Raw genomic sequence first — 26,327 nt, 5'->3', positions numbered from 1 at the left:
ATAGCCTCCTCAGCGGGAGGCACAGGGGTAGATTGCAAAGGATACTGTGGGAGAGGTGTCCAGAGATCAAGGTCTTTTTCCTGGCAGAGCTCCTGGTGTCTCTCAGAAAAACGCATGTCAATGCGGGTGGCCAAATGGATAAGTTCTTGCAGGTTGGCAGGAATCTCTCGTACGGCCAGCACATCCTTGATGTTACTGGATAGGCCTTTTTTAAAGGTCGCGCAGAGAGCCTCGTTATTCCAAGATAATTCGGAAGCGAGAGTACGAAATTGGATGGCGTACTCGCCTACTGAAGAATTACCCTGGACCAGGTTCAGCAGGGCAGTCTCGGCAGAAGAAGCTTGGGCTGGTTCCTCGAAGACACTACGGACTTCAGCGAAGAAGGACTGGACTGTGGCTGTGGCAGGATCATTGCGGTCCCAGAGCGGTGTGGCCCAAGACAAGGCCTTTCCAGAAAGAAGACTCACTACGAACGCCACCTTAGACCGTTCTGTGGGAAATTGGTCCGACAACATCTCCACATGTAGGGAACATTGAGAGAGAAAGCCACGGCAGAGTCTAGAGTCCCCATCAAATTTGTCCGGCAGGGACAAGCGGAGGCTGGGAGCGGCCACTCGCTGCGGAGGAGGTGCAGGAGCTGGCGGAGGAGATGGTTGCTGCTGTAGCAGTGGCAGAAGTTGCTGTAACGTGGCGGTCAACTGCGACAGCTGCTGTCCTTGTTGGGCGATTTGCTGCGATTGCTGAGCGACCACCGTGGATAGGTCAGCGAGACTTGGCAGCGGCACCTCAGCGGGATCCATGGCCGGATCTACTGTCACGATTCGGCTAGCTGGATTTGGATCCGCTGTGTCAGCGAGGGATTGGCGTGGACCGTGTCAGTGGACCAGTTCTAAGTTGCTACTGGTTTTCACCAGAGCCCGCCGCAAAGCGGGATGGTCTTGCTGCGGCGGCAGCAACCAGGTCGTATCCACCGGCAACGGCTCAACCTCGCTGACTGCTGAGAAGGCGTGGGACAGAAGGACTAGACAGACGCAAGGTCAGACGTAGCAGAAGGTCGGGGTAGGCGGCAAGGTTCGTAGTCAATGTGGATAGCAGAAGATCTGGAACACAGGCTTTGGACAACACTAAACGCTTTCACTGGCACAAGGCAACAAGATCCCTCAAGGAAGTGCAGGGGAAGTGAGGTAATATAGCCAGGGAGCAGGTGGAAGCTAATTAGGCTGATTGGGCCAGGCACCAATCATTGGTGCACTGGCCCTTTAAATCTTAGAGAGCTGGCGCGCACACGCCCTAAGGAGCGGAGCCGCGCGCGCCAGGACATGACAGCCGGGGGCCGGGACAGGTGACTGACTTGGGATGCGATTCGCGAGCAGGCGCGTCCCCCTATGCGAATCGCATCCCCGCCGGCAATGTCAGTGCAGCGCTCCCGGTCAGCGGGTCTGACCGGGGCGCTGCAGAGAGAGGAACGCCGCGAGCGCTCCGGGGAGGAGCAGGGACCCGGAGCGCTCGGCGTAACAGTTTGTAGTGTAATGAGTTTTTTCTCTGATTTCTTTAAAAGGTCAATAGGTTTTTTCAGAGTGGCGTTTTTGAAGTTCCTCTTTTATTAAAGGGGTACTCCGGTGGAAGACCTTTTTTTTTTTTTTTTAAATGAACTGGTGCCAGAAAGTTAAACAGATTTGTAAATACTTATATTAAAAAATCTTAATCCTTTCAGTACTTTTTAGCAGCTGTTTGCTACAGAGGAAAATCTTTATTTTTTGTATTTCCTTTTTGTGTTGTCTACAGTTCTCTCTGCTGACACCTGATGCCCGTGTCAGGAACTGTCCAGAGCAGGAGAAAATCTCCATAGCAAACCTATGCTGCTCTGGACAGTCCCTGACACGGACAGAGGTGTCAGCAGAGCGCACTGTGGACAACACAAAAAAATATACAGCTGCTAAAAAGTACTAAAAGGATTAAGATTTTTTAATAGAAGTAATTTACAAATCTGTTTAACTTTATGGCACCAGTTCATTTAAGAAAAAAAAAGTTTTCCACTGGAGTACCCCTTTAAGTTTAACTCTTTTGTCACCGTGGTATATTCCTCGATATTTCGTTCATGCACAAGTTCCATTATTTCCAGGGAATATTTCTTCTGCAGCTCAATCCATTTATGCATAAATATGGGGTCATCTAAGTATTGCATAGCTTCTTCCTAACCTCTCAGGCCCCTTGGAACACGGACGCAATCCCTGTAGGAATTCAAGGAGTTAAAAGTCCAAAATAATTTTGTCTCTTTCTCTGCAAGAGTCTGCATTTTAAATTCCAGAGTTTTTGTACTCAGGTAGAGGCAGGGCTCATTCATATTGCATTGTCTAAAGAACAAACTGGCGTTCTGACGACCTGCACCTAATGAGGTCTCAGCTATCTCTGGCAGGTCAGCAGTATTATTAGCTCCTGTTGTATCCATTTCAGTGGTGGGGTTACTCATTTGTTGTGGAGACCAAAGCATGCTCAGATCAAAAAAGGCAGAAACACAGTCAATGACTGTTCATACAGTAGAAAATACTACTTGCTCCATTCACATGAACCATCACTATAATCCTGCAGCCAACGACCGATGCCGTGAATGGTGCACAACTCTTTCTGAGGCAAAAGTCCACAATAATCTAGCACAGTAATGAAGAGATATGAAGGAGGGCAACTCACCAGACTTGCGGTTCAGCAACGGCTTTATCGATGCATATTTATTGAGCAAACAGCTTGCCTTGTGTGTTCTACAGAGGAGTTAGGTTACAATTGTTTCACGCATGTACGCTCCAACAGACCATCTCACCTGTTCTGTGTGCGTCAGCTAAGTAGCAAAACTTCTCTCGACGTCATACACAAGCAATGTTCAGAGGAAAACCCCTATATCGATCCTGCTATTCATATCTGCCTTTTCTTGTGCATTGGTTTTTAGGATCCATTTTGCCACTATTTCACGCAGTATCTTAATGTTATCTCTCCCTTTCTCGGAAATTAACCTCTTGATTCCCATGAAACTAAGTACGCTCACATTGCCTCCACATGAATTTCTCACATGCTGCGAGGGGACCCCTTTCCAGAACGTATACACCATACATGTTCACAGTAATAGCATATACTAAACTGCTAGTTCTACAGCAATTATTAAGTATAGCCTGACCTCTGTTAGCACAGGAACAGGTGAAAAAGGCTGCTGCTGTAATGCGTTCTTCTTTGTGACCTGCTATTTGATGAATAAATAAATGTTACAGCACATCCTACATGTGAGGGCTGGGCCTTTTTTTTCTTACAGCCCTGCTCGATTGACAGTTTGCAACACTGAGGGCCCCCTTTCCATATAACGTTTCTGCGTTGTGCATACAAATTGTGCAGAGGTGTTTGGAAAGAAGGCTCAGCTTTCAGTTGTCTGTGTTCCATCCCTCAGCACTTCAGGGGCTGGGGAACGACTCTTTGACACTTGACACCAGAGAACAAAAGCATTTTTTTGTTTGTTATGGAAGCACAGACTAATTGTCATGACCTACTGGGCGGATAGGGAGAGTGAGCCCTAAACTGTCCCTAATAACACTCTGCCTACTTGCCCATCCTCCCTAAACGGCGCATCGACAACCTCAGCGCCGGTCCCTACCTGCGCTTAAGTGCAGTGGGCGTAAAAACAAATAATATACATAGTCGGTCACAGGCCAGAAACATAATGAGAAACTACCAAACAAGCGGATATACAAGACAGAATATAAACACACAAACAGGGCAGGATGCAATGTACTAACAAAAAGTTCATAAACTGGAATCGAGGTAAACGGCAGATATGAATAAATGAGCTAGGCAAGGTATAACATGAGTAAACAGCAGAGACCAGGAAATGCAGGGGATGAGCAGAAGAACTGAATGCTAAACACTAAACTGATCAGAAAACATAGAACACTGTTCACACTGGAAACAGATAACTAACATAAACAGATTAAGTTCAGAGGACACAGATCAGTGAGTAAGCACAGAGGACCCTATAGACCAATAGTAAATCACAGAAGAAACACTAGATAAGTGATCATGTGCCCTGTGATATGTGTGTGCACTACAAACTTTAAAGAACAGCAAACAACTCTGGACACTTACAAAGAACATAATAGACACCCCTATCCACAAAAGGAGTAGACAGAAAAAATTACTCCAGATCGACTTCTAGCCAGCGGGCACACTCCACCGTGTGATCAGGATACTGACTTAGAAGGAAACAAATAGAATACACAGAACAATAGACTAAGAAACGGATGAGTTTGAAGAGATTCCACAAAATCAAACTCCACAATGAGGAGGCACACAGGTCAGGATTCTCACAGTGTGAACACGGACTAAGAAACAAGGCTAAAGCAGAACGGACATACAATATCCAAATAACCGACAAATGTAACACAGAATAAAATCTATAATAAACAGGACTATTAACCATGGTTAAAAACTCAGAAATATTACAAAATAAATGCAAGGTGCATGATTAAGCAGACATAGTCAGAATTGCACAAATCACCAGCCCAGAGGGTAGCAGAGCCCGGTTTTAAATAGCCACACCCAAGCTGTCATTTGCTAAGAGCTTTAACTTTTCCTTAGCCAGGAAGAATAGCAAATAAAATTGCCCAGCCACAACCCAGTGTGAAACCAAAATATAAAAACACAAAAAGGACATTACATTAATATGTAAAAGGTTCTAAATGTCATTTTGTTATACCATCTACATATATTTTAAAATGTTTACTGCAGTCCCTGATAAATGCCTTGAGGTGTGGTTTAAAAAAACTGTCACTTCATGAGGTTTGTATTGTTGTTTAACCCCTTAAGGACTCAGGGTTTTTCCGTTTTTGCACTTTCGTTTTTTCCTCCTTACCTTTTAAAAATCATAACCCTTTCAATTTTCCACCTAAAAATCCATATTATGGCTTATTTTTTGCGTCGCCAATTCTACTTTGCAGTGACATTAGTCATTTTACCCAAAAATGCACGGCGAAACGGAAAAAAAAATCATTGTGCGACAAAATCGAAAAAAAAACGCCATTTTGTAACTTTTGGGGGCTTTTGTTTCTACGCAGTGCATATTTCGGTAAAAATTACACCTTATCTTTATTCTGTAGGTCCATACGGTTAAAATGATACCCTACTTATATAGGTTTGATTTTGTCGCACTTCTGGAAAAAATCATAACTACATGCAGGAAAATGTATACGTTTAAAAATGTCATCTTCCGACCCCTATAACTTTTTTATTTTTCCACGTATGGGGTGGTATGAGGACTCATTTTTTGCGCCGTGATCTGAAGTTTTTATCGGTATGATTTTTGTTTTGATCGGACTTTTTGATCACTTTTTATTCATTTTTTAATGATATAAAAAGTGACCAAAATACGCTTTTTTGGACTTTGGAATTTTTTTGCGCGTACGCCATTGACCGTACGGCTTAATTAATGATATATTTTTATAGTTCGGACATTTACGCACGTGGCGATACCACATATGTTTATTTTTTATTTTTTTTACACTGTTTTATTTTTTTTATGGGAAAAGGGGGGTAATTCAAACTTTTATTAGGGAAGGGGTTAAATGACCTTTATTAACACTTTTTTTTTACTTTTTTTTTGCAGTGTTATAGGTCCCATAGGGACCTATAACACTGCACACACTGATCTCTAATGCTGATCACTGGCGTGCATTAACACGCCTGTGATCAGCATTATCGGCGCTTGACTGCTCCTGCCTGGATCTCAGGCACGGAGCAGTCATTCGTCGATCGGACACCGGGGAGGCAGGTAAGAGCCCTCCCGGTGTCCGATCAGCTGTTCGGGACGCCGCGATTTCACCGCGGCGGTCCCGAACAGCCCGACTGAGCAGCCGGGTCACTTTCACTTTCACTTTAGAAGCGGCGGTCAGCTTTGACCGCCGCTTCTAAAGGGTTAATACCGCACATCGCCGCGATCGGCGATGTGTGGTATTAGCCGCGGGTCCCGGCCGTTGATTAGCGCCGGGACCGACGCGATATGATGCGGGATCGCGGCGCGATCCCGCTTCATATTGCGGGAGCCGGCGCAGGACGTAAATATACGTCCTGCGTCGTTAAGGGGTTAATCTAAGAGCATCAGTTGTGGGTCAATACTGCGTTAATCACAAAATTTATTTCCTAAGCTGTGCTATACATTATAAGGATGAAACTCATATAAAAAAAAAAAACATTAAAGGGGTATTAAAGGTATTTTTTTTATTTGACTATGCTACAGGGGCTGTAAAGTTAGTGTAGTTCATAATATAGTGTCTGTACCTGTGTGTGACGGTTTTCTCACAATTCTTATGTGATTTTCACTCCAATATTTATTTTTAACAGCATACAAAATGACTGTTATCTCAGATTTTCCCTGACTCACTAGTCAGCTGATGACAGGGAGCCTCTCTGATTCAATGGGTGGAGGGATCGCTTGGTGGGAGAGGGATCAATCTGCAACTAATGCAGCACCTGATTGAAAACTACAGGTCTTTGAATGGATGCAGCTCATTTATGTTTCAATGGGTGGGGTGGCTGATGTGTGGGAGGGAGGAAAATGGAGTTGTGGGATTTGTAGTCAAAAAAAGAAAAGTCAAACAGGTAATACCAGTTCACAAAAAGCTAGCCACAGTGTTATGGTAATCTCACAGCATAGCCATTTAGCCCCAAGACAAGCGCAGATCCTTCCTAAGCATGTCCATTACTGTCTGCCAGGTACATACTAAAATCACCATATGGTGGATAAGCCCTTTAAGGGGGAGATTTATCAAAACTGATTCAGAGGAAAAGTTGACCAGTTGCCCATAGCAAATAATCAGGTCGCTTATTTCATTTTTTTAAAAGGCCACTGACAAATGAAAGAAGCAATCTGATTGGTTGCTATGGGTAACTAGTCAATGTTTCCTCTACACAAGTTTTCATAAATCTCCCCCAATGTCCATAAATGTCCCATACATCATATTGATGTAAGTATTGCGACAACATCACACTACACCTACAGGAGCTATTAGGACATTCCATTCTGTAGGCATTAAAGGGAATCTGTCACCTCTATATCATGCTCAGAGCTGCGGAGATAGGCAGCTGATAAGGAGATAAAGCAATTGATACCTGTCTCTTAGCTAATGGCTGTTTGCAAAGTTGTAAAATCCTGTTTTTCATGTTTATCAGGAGTTATAGAGGCCGGGCTGAGATAGGACATACACATCTCCTCCCTTCCCCACCCCTCTCTGCTCTGCATTATTGATGTATTAGGCTCATTGCTAAAAGCCAAACAATGTACATCATGGGTGTCAAACATGCGGCCCGCGGCAAAGATATTCATTTCTCTGGTCATCATTGGCGCCCCTGGAGCGCCTGCTCCGGCCCTGTGCGTGCAGGGGGCCCCCGTCACATTCGGGGCATCCCCGTGTCCCAAAAAATCTTTTCAGGACACAAGGATGCCCCAGTTACCTCTCTGCGGCCCCGCGTTAACTTTAAAAACGCTGGGGCCGCCGGGAGGTAGCGCACGCAGGAACGTCATGGATGTATCGTGCGTGCGCCCATAGGAGAAAAGCGGAGCAGTGAGGAGGACACGCGGGTATGGTAAGTCACCACTCACCAGCATGTCATCTTCAGTGTTCCGACCACCGCTCCTCCGGTCCCGGGACCTACTGCTATAGCCCATAGGCCATAGCAGTAGATCGTGACCCCGGACAGGAGCAGTGGTGGTCGGAACACTGAAGTGGGGCAGTAAACAGGCATACAGCCTCCAGCCATACACTGTATATGGCTGAAGGCTGTATGTCTGTGGGGAAACTGTACTGCACCTCATGTGGGAAACTATACTGCACCTAATGTGGGGAATTATACTGCCAAACTAATGTGGGGGAACTATACTGCCAACCTAATGTGGGGGAACTGTACTGCACCTAATGTGGGGAACTATGCTGTCAACCTAATGTGGGGGAACTCTACTGCACCTAATGTGGGGAACTATACTGTCAACCTAATGTGGGGAAACTGTACTGCACCTAATGTGGGGGAACTACTGCATCTAATGTGGGGGAACTGTACTGCACCAAATGTGGGGAACTATACTGCACCTAATGTGGGGGAACTATACTGCACCTAATGTGGGGGGACTGTACTGCACAGTCTTGTGCAGGGGGGCATGGGGTCTTGTGCAAAGGGGGCATGGGGTCTTGTGCAAAGGGGGCATGGAGTGTTGTACAAAAGGGGCATGGGGTCTTGTGAAGGGGGTCATGAGGTGTTGTGCAAGGGGGCATGGGGTCTTGTGCAGGGGGGCATGGGTTGTTGTGCATAGGGGACATGCGGTGTTGTGCAGGGAGGGCATGTTTTTTTTTTATGCGGCCCACATAAACTTAAACCTTGTTTTTTTGGCCCATGTTAGCCTTTGAGTTTGACATGCTTGCTGTACATTAATCATGCAGGCAGATAAGGGTGGGGGGAGGGAGGAGTCGCGCATGCTCTAGCTCAGCACCACCTCCCTGAGCTTGAAAGAAAAACATATTTTACAACTTTGCAAACCGCCATCAGCTAAGAGACAGGTATAATTTTTTATGTCTATTTCTGCAGCTCTGAACATGATATAGGACTTACAGATTCCCCTTCCTAATCAAACGAAATTCCACCAACCAAAATGTACATGTTTTGTGAGTATTGCTGCGATAATTCACAGATGATAATGTAAGTTACAGTACAGCAGAGCTCTCTACCCCCACACTCTTATTTATTTAAAAAAATTAAGTAAAGAAAATATGTAATAAGTCAGTAGAACCCCCCCCCCCTTCCGCCAAAAAATATATATGTAGCTTATCCATAAATACAACACCTGCACACCTGTCAGCCACATTTGCTAAATTTGATTTGTAAATTTCCCCCCGCTTTCAGTTCTTCAGTTCAGCAATTTTAATGAATACGGGAATAATATTATGTTATGACACAGATTCTGCTTTCTTCACATCATTATTTTGGATTTTAAGTGGTGTTAGTGTATAATATATATTAGACTTTCAACAAACATATACCGTATTTTTCGCCGTATAAGACGCACTTTTTCTTCCCCAAAACTGGGGCGGGGGGGGGGGGGGGGAAGTTGGTGCGTCTTATACGGCAAATACACATTAAAACCTGAAAGCTGACCGCCGCGTCTGAAGCGAAAGTGACACTAACCCAGTCAGGCTGTTCGGGACCGCCGTGGTGAAATCGCGGCGTCCCGAACAGCTTACAGGACACCAGGAGGGACCTTACCTGCCTCCTCTGTGTCTGCTCCGTGCCGGAATCCCCTCATCACGTCATTGCGCACGCCGTCCCGTCATCCAATAGGACAGCCGTTGGCATGCTGGGAGTTGTAGTTTTGCAACATCTGGAGGTCCGCAGGTTGAAGGTTCAGAATTTTTTTTTCTCTAGATTTTCATCCTTTAAAATTAGGTGCGTCTTATATGCCGGAACGTCTTATATGGCGAAAAATACGGTACTTTTTTAAATTCCACATACATCATCTTTCTACATGGAACTCTGCACCTTGCAATTCCACAAGTTATACATCAGTCCAAATACTTAAATAAATGTGCAGCATTATATAGCGCTTCCTTTCCTTTCTCTGCTTTATTTTCTCAGATGATCATTTACATCTCCAAGGAGATGTTGATAGAGGAATAGCAAGCGCAGATCCGCTTTATCCTGGCCCCTGAGGACTGAGGTATGCTTTTACCTGTGCTAATGACATCATTAGACTCCTCACAGCTCATTTACATATACTGTAGCTATATAGTGTAACCATAGTGTTGTACAGTGTAACAATGTAATTATCTACGTACAAATAGCACATACTAGTACATATAAGAAAACATCCTACAAAAAGCACTAAAATCATTGTAATAGCAGTCACGTGGAATATACCATTGCTACACAGAATATGTATACTGTACAATAATTGTGAAGTTATATCCAGGGACTTCTTCTTGATTAGTGCTGTCTTCCTCAGTTTTCTGTTCATCCCAGAATGCCATGAAGACTTCTTAGGCCATGTTCACACGGCAGAATTTCTGAGCATAATTCCGCAGGAATATTCTGCTCAGAAATTCAGCGAATTTTAGTGCACTTTTTTTTTTTTTTATGGGGATTCTACTTTCCCATTCACACAGTGCAATTTCTGCATCGGACATTTTGCATTCCAGATTTCGCTAAATTCTAAGCTCCTCACTCCAGTGCCCTCCCCACCTCTGTACTAGGCTCTATGTTTAACCTCCCCCCCTGTCTAGTTAGGCTCCATCGGTGTTGTTAGGCCCCATCTCTATAAATAGGCCCCCCATTTTATAGGTAGATGCCATCTGTGTAGTTAGTCTCCCCTCTACTTAGTTAGACCTCTGTGTAGTTAGGCCCCACCTCTATAGTTAGACCCTCTTATCTTCATAGGCCCTTGTTTCCATAATTAGGCCCTTTTTGTGTAGTTAGACCCGTAAATGTGTATTTAGACCTCTATTTCTATAGTTAGACCCCTTCTGTGTAGCTAAGCTCTATGTAGTAAGCCCCCCATCTAAAAGTTTGAGCCCCTCTGTGTAATTAGGTCCCCTCTATAGTTAAAGGAGATATCCCCCTAAGTAGCTGATCGCGCGAGTGGGGTCCGAGCGCTGGGACCCCCGCGATCACCGAGACCCGAGAAAGCATTCCCGTTGTGTATTGCCTTACTGTATATACCTGACCACTTGCTCTGTGACTTGACCTTGCTCCTGTGCCACCTGCCCTCTGACCTCCTAGCTACGTTCCTGACTACGCTCCTTTGCCGCCTGCCCTGACCTCATGCCTGTCCAGACTTCGAGTTGCCTAATCCTTCCTGTGCCACGCTTCACCTCGGCAGCCTGTGTGGACGAGTCGTACCAGGGGTAGCGACCTGGGGGCTGCCTGCCGCAGCAAGTCCATCTCGCTTTGCGGCAGGCTCTGGTGAAAACCAGCGGCACCTTAGACTCCGCTCCCTGGTACAGCCCACGCCATCATCCACACAGGTTCAGTGGATCCACTTCACCACTGCCATTACAGTAAGATCCGGCCATGGATCCCACCAAGGTGCCTATGCCGTATGTCGCTAATCTGTCTGCTATTGTGGCACAACAGTCTATGCAGATACAGCAACAAGCACTACAACTGAACCAGTTATCCTCAATGATGCAGCAGCTCCTCACCTCACAACAGCCACAACCAGTTCCTGTGGCTCCTCCAGTGTCTGCAGCTTCCGTGGTTTCCGTAGGCTCCAAGATACGACTGTCTCTTCCCATGAAATATGAAGGCAACCCTAAATTGTGTAGAGGGTTTGTGACCCAGTGTTCATTGCATTTGGAACTTATGGCTGATCAGTTCCTGACAGAGCGTGCTAAAGTGGCGTTTGTGGTCAGTCTTCTTTCTGGAAAAGCCCTGGCCTGGGCTACTCCTCTCTGGGACAGAAATGATCCGGTGTACTCCAATCTGCAGGCCTTCGTTTCGGAATTCCACTGTGTCTTTGAAGAACCTGCACGGGCCTCCTCAGCCGAGACTGCACTACTGAACCTAAGCCAAGGGGACTCTTCTGTTGGTGATTGTGCAGTTCAATTCCGCACCCTAGCCTCCGAATTGGCCTGGAATGACGAGGCCCAGTGTGCCACCTTTAAAAAGGGACTTTCTAGTAGAGTCAAGGATGTTCTCGCTGCACAGGATCCTCTGTCTTCCATGAATGATCTTATTCAGTTGGCTACTCGTATTGATGTGCGCTTTGCTGAGAGGCAGGAGGAGCTTCGTCAAGAGTGTGAACCTACTCGGACACAACGTTTTCCACATTTGGCACCCGTGTTCCAGCGTCCACCTCAACCATCCTCTTTGCCCTCTGCTAAAGAGGCTATGCAGGTGGATCATGCTCAATTAACCAGCAGGAGAGATCCCGCTAGCGCAATGAAAACTTGTGTGGGAGCCCGAATGTTCTATATGACCAACTCGTCCGAGAAACGCTCGCACCTAGGGCACGTCGGAGAGTTGTCCCTAGGTGTGAATTCTACCTCTCCTCGTTTGACCATGGCGGTCCAAGTATATACTCCTTCCAGGGCATCGTTCTCTGTTGTAAACTTTTTGGACTCTGGTTCCGCTGGAAACTTTATCAACGCCTCCCTGGTCCACAAACACAGTCTTCCAGTACGCCCATAATCAGTGAATACACCTGACACCACATTATAAGTTGTTGCACCTCCCACACTTCCTTGCGGCCTTGTGAAGACCAGCGGCACCTTAGACTTTGTTCCCCGATACGATACGAGTCATCAGCCACACAGGTAGAGGATCCACATCCAGCTCTGTTACAGGTGTGTTACACAAGAAGAAGATCGAGTTCCTCGTGCTTCCTCATTGTACTTCGGAACTTCTTCTTGGTCTTCCCTGGTTTCAGTGTCACGCTCCACATCTCGACTGGCAAACTGGCGAGGTCACCCTATGGGGACCTTACTGTCAGAACCACTGTCTGATGACTACTCAGCCTAAAACCATCTCCTTTCCTGCTGGGTCTGCCTCTACCGCATCGTGATTATTCAGATGTGTTCTGCGAGAAGCAGGCAGAGTGTCTTTCACCGCATCGTCCCTATGATTGTCCAATCGACCTTCAGCCTGGTAATACGCCTCCCCGGGGAAGAATTTACCCCTTGTCTGTCCCTGAGTCGCAAGCTATGGCTCAAAACATCAAAGAAAATCGTCAAAAGAGCTTCATCCGGAAGTCCACCTCTCCTGCCGGAGCTGGATTCTTCTTTGTGGGAAAGAAGGAAGGGTCACTCTGCCCCTGCATTGACTATCAGGGACTAAATAAAATCACGATCAAGAATCGCTACCCTCTACCTTTGATTTCAGAACTCTATGATTGTCTACGGGGTGCCAAGGTTTTCTCCAAGCTGGATCAGCAGGTAGCATACACCCTCATTCGAATTCGAGAAGGAGACGAATGGAAGACGGCTTTTAATACCCGTGATGGGAACTTTGAGTACATTGTGATGCCTTTTTGGCCTCCGGCTGTCTTCCAAGAATTTGTCAACAACCTCTTCCGTGATCTACTCTACACATGTATTGTTGTGTACCTTGATGACATCCTGATCTTCTCGCCCAATTTAGATTGCATCGTTCACATGTGCGACAGGTCCTACAATGCCTCCGGGACAATCATTTATATGCCAAACTCGAGAAATGCCTTTTTGAGAAGTCAAGTCTTCCATTTCTTTGTTATATTGTTTCCAACCAAGGTCTCCAGATGGATCCTGATAAGCTGTCGGCAGTTTTGGACTGGCCTCGACCTACTGGCCTACGGGCAATTCAACACTTTCTGGGGTTTGCCAATTATTATCGTCAGTTCATTCCACACTTTTCTTCTTTGGTTGCACCATTTGTTGCTCTTACTAAAAAGAACTGTAATCCAAAATCTTGGTTTCCTGAGGCTGAAGAAGCCTTCTCCCGATTAAAATCGGCATTTGCCTCGGTATTTGCCAGTATTGTCAAGACCCGATCCTATTCTATTGGAGATCGGGAACTTCTCGCAATTAAGCTTGCTTTGGAAGAGCGGTGACATCTATTGGAAGGTTCGTCTTATCTAGTCAGCATCTATACGGATCACAAGAATCTTTTATATCTCTAGTCTGCACAGCGACTGAACCCTGGGCAGGCCAGATGGTCTCTATTCTTTTCCAGGTTTAATTTCTTTATTCATTTTCGTCCTGCTGACAAGAATGTCAGAGCCGATGCTCTCTCTAGGTTTGGCTTGGCTTAAACCTGCGGGTCTTTTACAGCCTTTGCCTATTCTGGAAAATCCATGGTCTCACATTGCTATGGGCTTCATCACCGATCTACTACCTTCCTGTAACAACACAGTCATCTGGGTGATTGTTGATCATTTCTCCAAGATGGCTCATTTCGTGCCTCTGCCTGGTCTTCCTTCTGCTCCGCAGCTGGCAAAACACTTCCTTCAGCATATCTTTTGCCTACATGGCCCACATCATATCTGATCGAGGAGTTCAGTTTGTCTCCAAGTTCTGGAGGGCCCTCTGTTCACGTCTTAAAATCAAACTGGACTTTTCTTCTGCCTACCATCCCCAGACCAACGGCCAGGTTGAGAGAGTGAATCAAATCCTTGGAGACTACCTTCGTTATTTTGTTTCAGCCAGACAGGACGATTGGGTCGACCTTTTACCTTGTGCAGAGTTCTCTTATAACCACAAGGATTCTGAGTCTACGCTAATTCCACCATTCTTCACAGTCTACCTCTGTCACCCTCGTCCTCCTATTCCTCTACCTGTCTCTTCTGGAGTGCCCGCTGTTGATGACCAATTACAGGATTTTATGAACATCTGGCAAGAGACCCGGCACTCTTTAGTTCTCGCCTCCTCCAGGATAAAGTCTCAGGCAGAGAGGACCCCCTCCAACTTACTCTACTGGCGACAATGTCTGGCTCTCGGCCAAATATATCCATTTCAAGGTTCCCAGCTATAAGTGTTGTCCTCACTTCCTGGGTCCTTACAAGGTTATGCATTGCATTAATCCTGTGTCATACAAACTTCATCTGCCTTCTTCTTTGCGAATTATGAACTCTTTCCACGTCTCCCTCCTCAAGCCTTTCATCATCAATCGGTTTTCCCCCAAAAAAATCACCCCTACTCCCGTGTATGGTTCCTCTGACGTCATTGAGGTTAAGGAAATTTTAGCTACTAAAACCGTTATAGGGAGACGGTACTTTCTTGTCGACTGGAAGGGGTTCCATTCTGAAGAAAGGTCCTGGGAGCTGGAGGAAAATATCTTGGACCGTGACCTGGTCCTTAATTTTCTGTTACCTAAAAAGAGGGCTCCGGCCAGACATGCTGGCCGCGAGCGCTATCCTGCCCCGTCCTCCTCTGCAGGCGATGCCGCGGGACATGCCTGCATGCGAACACCAGGCCATTACTCACCTCCTGCTTCCTCCGCTGTCCCAGGTCACGGGTGTGTGTTTACCCGCCCTCTAGGGCACGTGCGTGTCGGTTCTCTGCAATTTAAAGGGCCAGTACTCCCTTAATTGGTTACTGCTGCTCGCTCACACTGTGTCAGCACTTCCTGTTTCCCCTTTTCCGGATCTTTGTGCTCACTTGCCTAAGAGTGTATTGCCTTACTGTGTACCTGACCACTTGCTCTGTGACCTGACCTCGCTCCTGTGCCGCCTGCCCTCTGACCTCCTAGCTACGTTCCTTACTACACTCCTATGCTGCCTGCCCTGACCTCTTGCCTGTCCAGACTTTGAGTTGCCTTATCCTTCCTGTGCCACGCTTTACCTCGGCAGCCTGTGTGGACGAGTCATACCAGGGGTAGCGACCTGGGTGCCACCTGCTGCAGCAAGTCCAGTGTGGCAGGCTCTGGGTAAAACCAACGGCACCTTAGAGTCCGCTCCCTGGTACGGCCCACACCATTATCCACACAGGTTCAGCGGGTCCACTTCACCATTGCCGTTACACATACATTTTTACGGAAGCGCCGAAAAGATCCAAATACAGCATTCGGGAATCATAGGCTCTCTCATGGAAATGAATATCAGTAGAAGACACACGCTCCTCTCTGCGAGAGCCAGGATCCTGTCCCTGAGATCGCAGGGGGTCCCAGCCCTCTGACCTTCTGTGATCAGCTACTTATCCTTTATCCTGTGAATATGGGATAAGTTTAGTTTTGCCGGAGTTCTCCTTTAAGTCCCTTTCTGTAGTTAGGCCCCTTAATGTCTACGTCTTCTGCTTTCTTGACGGTTACAGGCTTATTGCAGCCTGTGGCCTACAAAAGCAAGTGACAAGGCAGGGAGCAGACACATATTTATGTCCTATCAAAACTTATAACTGTGTGTCCAAGCAACTCATTCACGCCCAACAGCCGGGTCCATATGTGGCTATTTCAGCAGTCAGTTTCTTGGTCCAGCAGAGAGTGCTCTGGTCCTACGACCAGTCCAACATTCGAGTGACCAGTCAAGCTTTTGAGTGACCAGCTATTTTAAAATCTAGCCATATGTTCAGAATTGGACTAATACCTTAATTTTGGATAAGCCACGATTTTGGATAAACTGTCAAAATTGCAGTTATTTTGCAGAATGCAAGGTTTCCCCTTGATATTTCTGTATTGTTTTGGCAATCATTTTGCCATCTTATACTATTTTGCATTTGATTATAGGGTCCAAACTTAAAGGGGTATTCCAGGCCAAAACCTTTTTTTTTTTATTTCAACTGGCTCCGGAAAGTTAAACAGATTTGTAAATTACTTCTATTAAAAAATCTTAATCCTTTTAATAGTTATTAGCTTCTGAAGTTGAGTTGTTGTTTTCTGTCTAACTGCTCTCTGATGACTCACGTCCCGGGAGCTGTGCAGTTTCTATGGGGATATTCTCCCATCATGAACAGCTCCCGGGACGTGACATCATCATTGAGCAGTTAGACAGAAAACTTCAGAAGCTAATAACTATTGGAAGGATTAAGATTTTTTTATTGAAGTAATTTACAAATCTGTTTAACTTTCCGGAGCCAGTTGATGTATATAAAAAAAGGTTTTGCCTGGAATACCCTTTTAACTTTTGTCAAACTAAAGCAAAATGTTAAATTAGTTTTTTGCCCACAACTGTATGCAGCTATAATAGTTGTAGCAACAGAATCTGTTTCTTTATAAATCTGTTGATAGTAGTCTTCACACCATGTTATTGGTCATTCTGTTTTTGAGAACTTTGGCCCAGATTTATCAATCTGTTTGTAACCAAAACTGTCGTATTTGCCCATAGCAATCAAAGCTGGGCCATTGTGTTCGGGGCAAACTTGTCAACTGTAGCATTATACTTTCTGTTTTTAAGTGGTTGTTCATTCATTACATTACTGATAGGTTTAAAAAATTTGATAGGCCACTGTCAAACAACTTTCCTCCATATAATATTCTATGTGTTTCTTAACATATTTGTAAATTATTTAATAAAAAAAAACCAGCTAATTACACCACAAAAATAGCTCTAAAATATTGACCAATGGATGTCCAAAATGAATGTTTAAATAGTTACTCTGAAATATTAGTCACTAGGTGCTATCTGTCTGTTCACTGCCTGTGAGGCCAAGCCAGTGTCTAGTAATCAGAACAAAACACAGTGAACGGGGACAGAGCTTAGCTACTGCTATGTACAAGAGATAGAAAGTCTGGACTGTGTAACTGCAAGCTGAGCCGGTTTGCCTGCTGAAGATGATCAACACTGTTCCTAACAGGTAAATCGAGGCTTCCCTCTCATCCCTCAAAACCCATAAAGCTCAGGACAGGTGTCCCTTGCATAAATACTAGTGTACCTACTACTGTCCACATAACTGAAGTGTTATATTTTCTTTCCTGCTTGTCAGCAGCAGTTTAGTGCTTAGTATAAGCTCTTCCTTGCTGTGCTTCTGCTGTTTCTTTCCTGTATGCTCAGCGCATCAGTAACCAATCCTCCCTCCACATACCATCTACAGTACTGTACTGTGTAAGTTAGCCCGACACAGTGCAAGTCTGTTTAGTCCAGTGCACAGAAAAGAAATGGAGTGAAGGGAAAAAAAAAAAAATGAATGAGAGAAGTAGAGAGAATGAGAAATAGCTGTGCACCATGGAGGGGACTCTCTAGTGATAATTAAGAGTAGTTAGAGCCCAAAAAGTTCTTTGCCAGCACTCTAAATGGTTAATCTAACAAAATCAGGCAGGTTTTCAAAAATCTTTTAACATGGCATGTACAGTGGGGCAAAAAAGTATTTAGTCAGCAATTGTGCAAGTTCTCCCACTTAAAAAGATAAGAGAGGCCTGTAATTGTCATCATAGGTATACCTCAACTATGAGAGACATCATGAGAAAAAAAATCCATAAAATCACATTGTCTGATTTTTAAAGAATTTATTTGCAAATTATGGTGGAAAATAAGTATTTGGTCAATAACAAAAGTTCATCTCAATACTTTGTTATATACCCTTTGTTGGCAATGACAGAGGTCAAACATTTTCTGTAAGTCTTCACAAGGTTTTTACACACTGTTGCTGGTATTTTGGCCCATTCCTCCATGCAGATCTCCTCGAGCAGTGATGTCTTGGGGCTGTCGCTGGGCAACAAAGACTTTGAACTCCATCCAAAGGTTTTCTATGGGGTTGAGATCTGGAGACTGGCTAGGCCACTCCAGGACTCTGTTGCCCTGGCGGTGTGTTTGGGATCATTGTTATGCTGAAAAACCCAGCCACGTTTCATCTTCAATGCCCTTGCTGACGGAAGGCGGTTTTTACTCAAAATCTCACAAAACATGGCCCCATTCTTTAATTTACATGGATCAGTCGTCCTGGTCCCTAGGCAGAAAAACAGCCCTAAAGCATGATGTTTCCACCCCCACAGTAGGTATGGTGTTCTTTGGATTCAACTCAGCATTCTTTCTCCTCCAAACACGACAAGTTGAATTTTTACCAAAAGGTTCTACTTTGGTTTCATCTGGCCATATGACATTTTCCCAATACTCTTCTGGATTATCCAAATGCTCTCTAGCAAACTTTAGACGGGCCCGGACATGTACTGGCTTAAAGGGGTTATCCAGGAAAAAACTTTTTTTTTATATATCAACTGGCTCCAGACAGCTCTTTGGTTTTGGCCATACTGGAGTTTGGAGTGTGAATGTTTGATGTTGTGGACAGGTGTCTTTTATACTGATAACAAGTTCAAACAGGTGCCATTAATACAGGTAATGAGTGGAGGACAGAGGAGACTCTTAAAGGGGTACTCCGGCGCTTAGACATCTTATCCCTTATACAAAGGATAGGGGATAAGATGCCTGATCAGGGGTCCTGCCGCTGGGGACCCCCTTGATCTTGCACGCAGCACCCCATTAAAATCAGTCCCCGGAGCGTGTTCGCTCCGGGTCTGATTACCGTCGATCACGGTGATGGAGCGTTGTGACATCACGGCTCCGCCCCCGTGTGATTCACGGCTCCGCCCCTCAATGCAAACCTATGGGAGGGGGCGTGATCCCTTTAAAGAAGAAATTACAGGTCTGTGAGAGCCACAAAAATTGCTTGTTTGTAGTTGACCAAATACTTATTTTCCACCATAATTTGCAAATAAATTCTTTAACCCCTTAACGTATATTTACATCCTTGGCCGGCTCCCGCGATATAACGCGGGGTCACACGGTGACCCCGTGTCATATCTGGTCAGTCCCGGCATGTAACTGAAGCCAGAACCCGGGGCTAATAGCGCGCGGCAGCGATTGCGGTGCCGCGCGCTATTAACCCTTTAGACGCAGCATTCAAAGTTGAACGCCTCGTCTAAAACAAAAGTGAAAGCTGCCCGGCTGCTCAGTGGGGCTGATCGGGACCACTGCAGTGAAAATGCGGTGTCCCGATCAGCTGGGACACGAGCGGAGGTCCTCTTACCTTCCTCCGGCGTGTCCCTTCGGTGATTGATTGCTCCATTCCTGAGATGCCTGGCTTGAGCAATTGGCCGCCGATAACACTGATCAATGCAAAGCTATGGCTTTGCAGTGAACAGTGCTGGCCATCAGTGTATGCAATGTTATAGCCCCTATGGGAGCTATAACACTGCAAAAAAAAGTGTAAAAAAAGGGAATAAATGTGATTTAACCCTTTCCCTAATAAAAGTCCAAATCACCCCCCTTTTCCCATAAAAAAAGTAAATAAAAATAAATATAAACATATGTGGTATCGCTGCGTGTGTAACTGTCCAAACTATAGAACTATAAAAATATATAATTAATTAAACCGCACGGTCAATGGCGTATGTGCAAAAAAATTCCAAAGTTCAAAATAACGTATTTTTGGTCACTTTTTATATAATGAAAAAATGAATAAAAAGCGATCAAAAAGTCTGATCAATACAAACATGGTACCGATAAAAACTTCAGATCACGGCGCAAAAAATGAGCCCTCATACCGCCCCATACACAGTAAAATAAAAAAGTTATAGGGGTCAGAAGATGACAATTTTAAATGTATACATTTTTCTGCATGTAATTATGATTTTTTCCAGAAGTACGACAAAATCAAACCTATATAAGTAGGGTATCAGTTTAATCATATTGACCAACAGAATAAAGATAAGGTGTCATTTTTACCGAAAAATGTACTGCGTAGAAACGGAAGCCCCCAAAAGTTACAAAATGGCGTTTTTTCGTCAATTTCATCACACAATGATTTTTTTTTTTACGTTTCGCTGTAGATTTTTGGGTAAAAAGACTGATGTCACTGCAAAGTAGAATTGGTGGCACAAAAAATAAGCCATCATATGGATTTTTAGGTGCAAAATTGAAAGGGTTATGATTTTTAAAAGGTGAGGAGGAAAAACCCGTGGTCCTTAAAGCTCAACTATCATGGAAATTATATCCCCCAGACTAATAACATGACAGTATAGATGATGATATGTGTAATGCAGCTGTACTTTTGGCTGCTGATTATCACTCTTTATCAGCAGGAAAATAGTTTTATCGTGCGGTCAGCAACAGACGGATAGACGTGGCTGGGGATCGTAATGCCCCACCTCCGCCACGCCTATCCCCTGTAAGTGAGCGCTGGACCACCCCCCGATGTCCATGATGTGCGGGCCTCCACTGAGCCTATACATATAATGTGCACCTTTATGTTATATGAAATACAGTGCCCGTACTCCTCTTCTTTCTTCTCATGGTGCCGGAGACACGCTGCTTCTGCTTTCACTACAGGCAGTGAGCTCGCTCCCGTTGTCTGCCGCCAGCTCTGTGCGCCTGCGCAGTGCTAGAGGCAGGGAGCGAGCTCACTGCCTATAGTGAAAGCAGAAGCAGCGCGTCTCCAGCACCATGAGAAGAAAGGAGAGGAGTACGGGCACTGTATTTCATATAACATAAAGGTGCACATTATATGTATAGGCTCAGTGGAGTCACGCCGGCCCGCACATCATGGACATCGGGGGGTGGGGACCTGTGTGTCAATCATACAGTGGTCCAGCGCTCACTTACAGGGGATAGGCGTGGCGGAGGTGGGCCATTACGATCCCCAGCCACGCCTATCCGACTGTTGCCGACCGCACGATAAAACTATTTTCTGGCTGATAAAGAGTGATAAACAGCAGCCAAAAGTACAGCTGCATTATACGTATCATCATCTAAACTGTCATGTTATTAGTCTGGGGGGTATAATTTCCATGACAGTTGCGCTTTAACTCCTTAACGACGAAGGACGTATATTTACGTCCTCCGTCGGCTCCCGCAATATGCCGCGGGGTCATGCGGTGACCCCACGTCATATCGGGTCGGTCCCGGCGGCCATCAACAGCCGGGACCCGCGGCTAGTACAGGACATCACCGATCGCAGTGATGCCCTGTATTAACCCTTCAGACGTGGCGATCAAAGCTGACCTCCGCGTCTGAAGCGAAAGTGAAACTATCCCGGCTGCTCAGTCGGGCTGTTCGGGACCGCCGCGGGGAAATCGCGGCCATCCCGAACAGTTTACAGGACACCAGGAGGGACCCTACCTGCCTCCTCGGTGTCCGATCGGCGAATGACTGCTCCGTGCCTGAGATCCAGGCAGGAGCAGTCAAGCGCCGATAACACTGATCACAGGCGTGTTAATACACGCCAGTGATCAGCATAGGAGATCAGTGTGTGCAGTGTTATAGGTCCCTATGGGAGCTATAACATTGCAAAAAAAAAGTAAAATTTTTTTTTAGTAAAGATCATTTAACCCCTTCCCTAATAAAAGTTTGAATCCCATTAAAAAAATAAAACTGTGTAAATAAAAATAAGCATATGTGGTATTGCCGTGTGCGTAAATGTCTGAACTATAAAATGATATCGTTAATTAAACCGCACGGTCAATGGCGTACACGTAAAAAAATTCCAAAGTCCAAAAAAGCGTATTTTTGGTCACTTTTTATACCATTAAAAAATGAATAAAAAGTGATCAAAAAGTCCGATCAAAACAAATATGATACCAATAAAAACTTCAGATCACGGCGCAAAAAATGAGCCCACATACCACCCTATACGTGGAAAAATAAAAAAGTTATAGGGGTCAGAAGATGACATTTTTAAACGTATAAATTATCCTGTATGTAGTTATGATTTTTTTCCAGAAGTACGACAAAATTAAACCTATATAAGTAGGGTATTTAACTGTATGGACCTACAGAATAAAAAGGTGTACTTTTTACCGAAATATGCACTGCATAGAAACGAAAGCCCCCAAAAGTTACAAAATGGCGTTTTTTCTTCGATTTTGTCGCACAATGATTTTTTTTCCTTTTCGCCGTGGATTTTTGGGTAAAATGACTAATGTCACTGCAAAGTAGAATTGGTGACGCAAAAAATAAACCATAATATGGATTTTTAGGTGGAAAATTGAAAGGGTTATGATTTTTTAAAAGGTAAGGTGGAAAAAACGAAAATGCAGAAACTGAAAAACCCTGCGTCCTTAAGGGGTTAAAAATCAGACAATGTGATTTTATGGATTGTTTTTTCTCATTATGTCTCTCATAGTTGAGGTATACCTATGATGATAATTACAGGCCTCTCTCATCTTTTTAAGTGGGAGAACTTGCTAAATTAGTGGCTGACTAAATACTTTTTTGTATGCTTTAAGAAAAAGGTGTTTAAAATATTTTTTTTTTGGTCTTTATGCTGTTATGATATACCTGTAGACTGACTTATCTTCACTTGACGGTATACAATTACAGTTTCCTTTAAATAGGTTTTACATCTAAAACAAAAAGAACTAAAAGACTGAGTAATAATGTAGGCATACAATAGTAAGTATAGATCCTCTTAATGTCCATAAATGTTTCTAGTCCATACATGAACAGTTACCTCATCAGAGCCTTCCCAATGATTTCTTTTGAGAGCTTGCCCCACTATATGCCTTTACAGTGGCGTAAGTTGCAGCCTCCCGTCAAGAGTCATCCTTACATATATGTTCACAGAAAGCCAAAACATGATGTAAATGGCGCCTACCGTATTTTTCGTCATATAAGACGTTCCGGCATATAAGACGCACCCAATTTTAAAGTATAAAAATCTAGAAAAGAAACATTCTGAACCAAATACAACGTAAAGTATAGGACAGTGATCTTCAACGCGGACCTTCAGATGTTGTGAAACTACAACTCCCAGCCTGCTGGATGTCGCCCTCCATCGCTGTCGCTGCATCCCCGGGGTGTCCCCGTCGCTCGGGAACGTCTCTGCTGCCCGGTATCCTCGCGCTTCATCGCCGCCATCACGTCGCTACGCACGCCGCTCCTATTGGACAGCGTGCGCGACGACATGATGACGACGAAGGAGAGCGCCGGCTATGCAGGGGATCCCGGCACGGAGCAGACACCGAGGAGGCAGGAAAGGTCCCTCCCGGACTCTTGTAAGCTGTTCGGGACGCCGCGATTTCACTGCGGCGATCCCGAACAGCCCAACTGAGCAACCGGATTAGTGTCACTTTCGCTTCAGACGCGGCGGTCAGCTTTGATCACCGCGTCTGAAGGGTTAATACAGGGCGATCAGTGATGTCCTGTATTAGCCGCGGGTCCCGGCCGTTGATGGCCACAGGGACCGCCGGTTTTAATGTGTATTTGCCGTATAAGACACACCAACTTTCCCCGCCAGCTTTGGGGAAGAAAAAGTGCGTCTAATACGATAATTCAATGTTGCAACACAATAAAACATGAAATAAAGTCCAAGGGAGTGTGATAAGTTTTTACAATCTCTGTAGCTATTCATATTGAAAGTACAGATTCCAGAGCTTGTTCTGCATTTCCTATTCTCTGCACAGCTCACTGCAATTCAGAATCAGGTATTTCATTTTATACAAGGTTGCTCAAGAAACACAACTCGTACCTGCCAACCCTTGTGTTAGAAAAGGCCCATTCTATCTATGCATAGAGCACGTTTGTACTACATCATCTGTACTATCTATATCTATCACAGTATATTAGTATAAATGGAAGCTAATCTAAGGCATAAAACAGTGCCCCAGCCATTCATTGTGTAAATGGGAAAGCTATAATTACTCCAGCAATATCAATTAAATTTATATATACACATCCCATTTATTCAGCAAAGCCGTGTAAAACTGGAACTACAAGCTGGCTGATGTCTGTGCATGAAAGCTCACTGTAGAAGCAATTAAAATAGATTTTTTTTGTGAAAGATGCCTACTCTGTAAAGTTGTGAAGCTGCACTTCTCTTCCTTTGTTTGGCTTCTCCTCACAATTATCGCTTTGATGTTCAAAGGCTTTGAAATATTGTCTAACTCAAAGTTCGAGATGCTAAACGAATAATTATAGAAGATGAAGCACATTTGTTTTTTGGAGTTTAATATTTTGTTTCAGAGAGAAGAAAAAAAAATCATACCCAGCACATTCTGTACGTGAAGTACTTACAGCTGTATACAGTAAATGACTCTTTGATTTTAAATGCATTGCATGTAGTCTACAGGGCTTTGGCTTTCTACCTGTCAACAGACTACAACACCCTACATCCACATCCTCTTATGTCTGTACTCCCTGCACAGTCTCTCATCCCTAAGTGCACTTTAAAAAGACCATTGTATGGAGGTACCGTATTTTTCGCCATATAAGACGCACTTTTTCTTCCCCAAAACTGGGGGGGGGGAAAGTTGGTGCGTCTTATACGGCGAATACACACCTATCGCGGCGGTCATCAACGGCCGGGACCCGGGGCTAATACAGGACATCACCGATCGCGGTGATGCCCTGTATTAACCCTTCAGATGCGGTGATCAAAGGTGACCGCCACTTCTGAAGCAAAAGTGACACTAACCCGGCTCAGTCGGGCTGTTCGGGACGGCCGCGGTGAAATCGCGGCGTCCCGAACAGCTTACAGGACTCCGGGAGGGACCTTACCTGCCTCACTCGGTGTCTGCTCCGTGCCGGGATCCCTTGCATGGCCGGCGCTCTCCTTTGACGTCATCACGTCGCCGCGCACACCGTCCCGTCATCCAATAGGAGCGGTGTGCGTAGTGACGTGATGACGGCAACGGGATGACGGCGACGGGATGACGGCAACGGAGAGCGTGGATCCTGGGGAAGAAAACGTCCGGAGCGTCGGGGACGCGGTGACAGCGATGGAGCGACATCCAGGGTAGCGGTGACGAGCGGTGACGGGTCCGGAGTGGCGGGGACACGTGAGTACTACCTCCTATACCAGTGGTCTTCAACCTGCGGACCTCCAGATGTTGCAAAACTACAACTCCCAGCATGCTGGGAGTTGTAGTTTTTCAACATCTGGAGGTCCGCAGGTTGAAGATCTCTGTCGGGTTCAGAATCTTTTTTTTTTCTAGATTTTGCACCTTTAAAATTTGGTGCGTCTTATATGCCGGTGCGTCCTATAGGGCGAAAAATACGGTAATTGCTTCCTATAAAACTCAATAATTTCAGGAGATAATTAACATTGTAATATCCTATGCAGGACAAACATTTAGAGGCTTAGCTACTCTCACAAACACAAGAGGGCATCCTTGCACTGTCACAATGACTTTCCTTAATCATGATTTAGATATCAACATATTCACATATTCATAGGATGTACTAATTGGAATGCAGTCATTCTCTGAAAGGATCCACTAAAGGTTCATTTGACAAGACTAAGGAGGCAGTATATCATCCTACAGATTTTTTTCCCCTTGTTTCATCCCCAATGATCTGCTGTACACAATGTAAGCCAGCCACAGACACATCCCTCAGTAAAATTCTGTTGTCTAGATGCAAATTATATGAAAAATTTAGTAGTTTAAGGATTGTTTACTAAAATGTGCTCATCGAGTCCAGAATTGAAAATGTCAAAATTACACAATTGTATTCAGATAGCTGCTAAGGGCACCATATGCTATATGTATGCTATATATATACCATGTATCACCATATGTAATAATCAGTTACATCCTGGAGGAGCTTATAGTCTTACTTTTACCTATGTCTTGGCTACATCATACATTATATAATTACCGAAAGAAAACCAGTATCCAAAATGTATAATATATGTATAATATGCCCACTTAGAACTCAGCAGATAAGGAAAATAAAGATAGCAGTAAGGTATTGTTCAAAGCCAAAGTATGACATAAAGAGGACCCGTCAGTCTCTTGACATGTCTTTTTTAGGAAATATTGAATGAAATATAAAATAACACTACCTGCATTGTGATGTTTCTGTTATTCCTATGGGAACTGTGTAAATAGACTGATATCTGGGTGTTACTATTCCCTGTGTATCATTACACAGTCTGATACTGCGCTACAATGTGTGTCAGGGAAACCAAGAGGCCTTAATA

At 44.8% G+C, this 26,327-nt stretch overlaps 1 protein-coding gene across 1 annotated transcript in view; it reads left to right on the top strand.

Annotated features, from left to right (window-relative positions):
• The first annotated feature begins 9,667 nt into the window (after positions 1–9,667).
• Positions 9,668–26,327, top strand: part of SOCS6 (suppressor of cytokine signaling 6) — a 186,113-nt gene continuing 169,453 nt past the window's right edge. The window contains exon 1 of the mRNA XM_056521461.1: positions 9,668–9,733. The gene's annotated coding sequence lies outside the window, so the exon portion shown is untranslated. The remainder of the gene's footprint in view (positions 9,734–26,327) is intronic.

This window comes from Hyla sarda, chromosome 5 (genome assembly GCF_029499605.1).
Source record: "Hyla sarda isolate aHylSar1 chromosome 5, aHylSar1.hap1, whole genome shotgun sequence".
NCBI classification, from domain to species: Eukaryota; Metazoa; Chordata; class Amphibia; order Anura; family Hylidae; genus Hyla; species Hyla sarda.
This window is presented reverse-complemented; position numbering and strand designations above follow the sequence as displayed.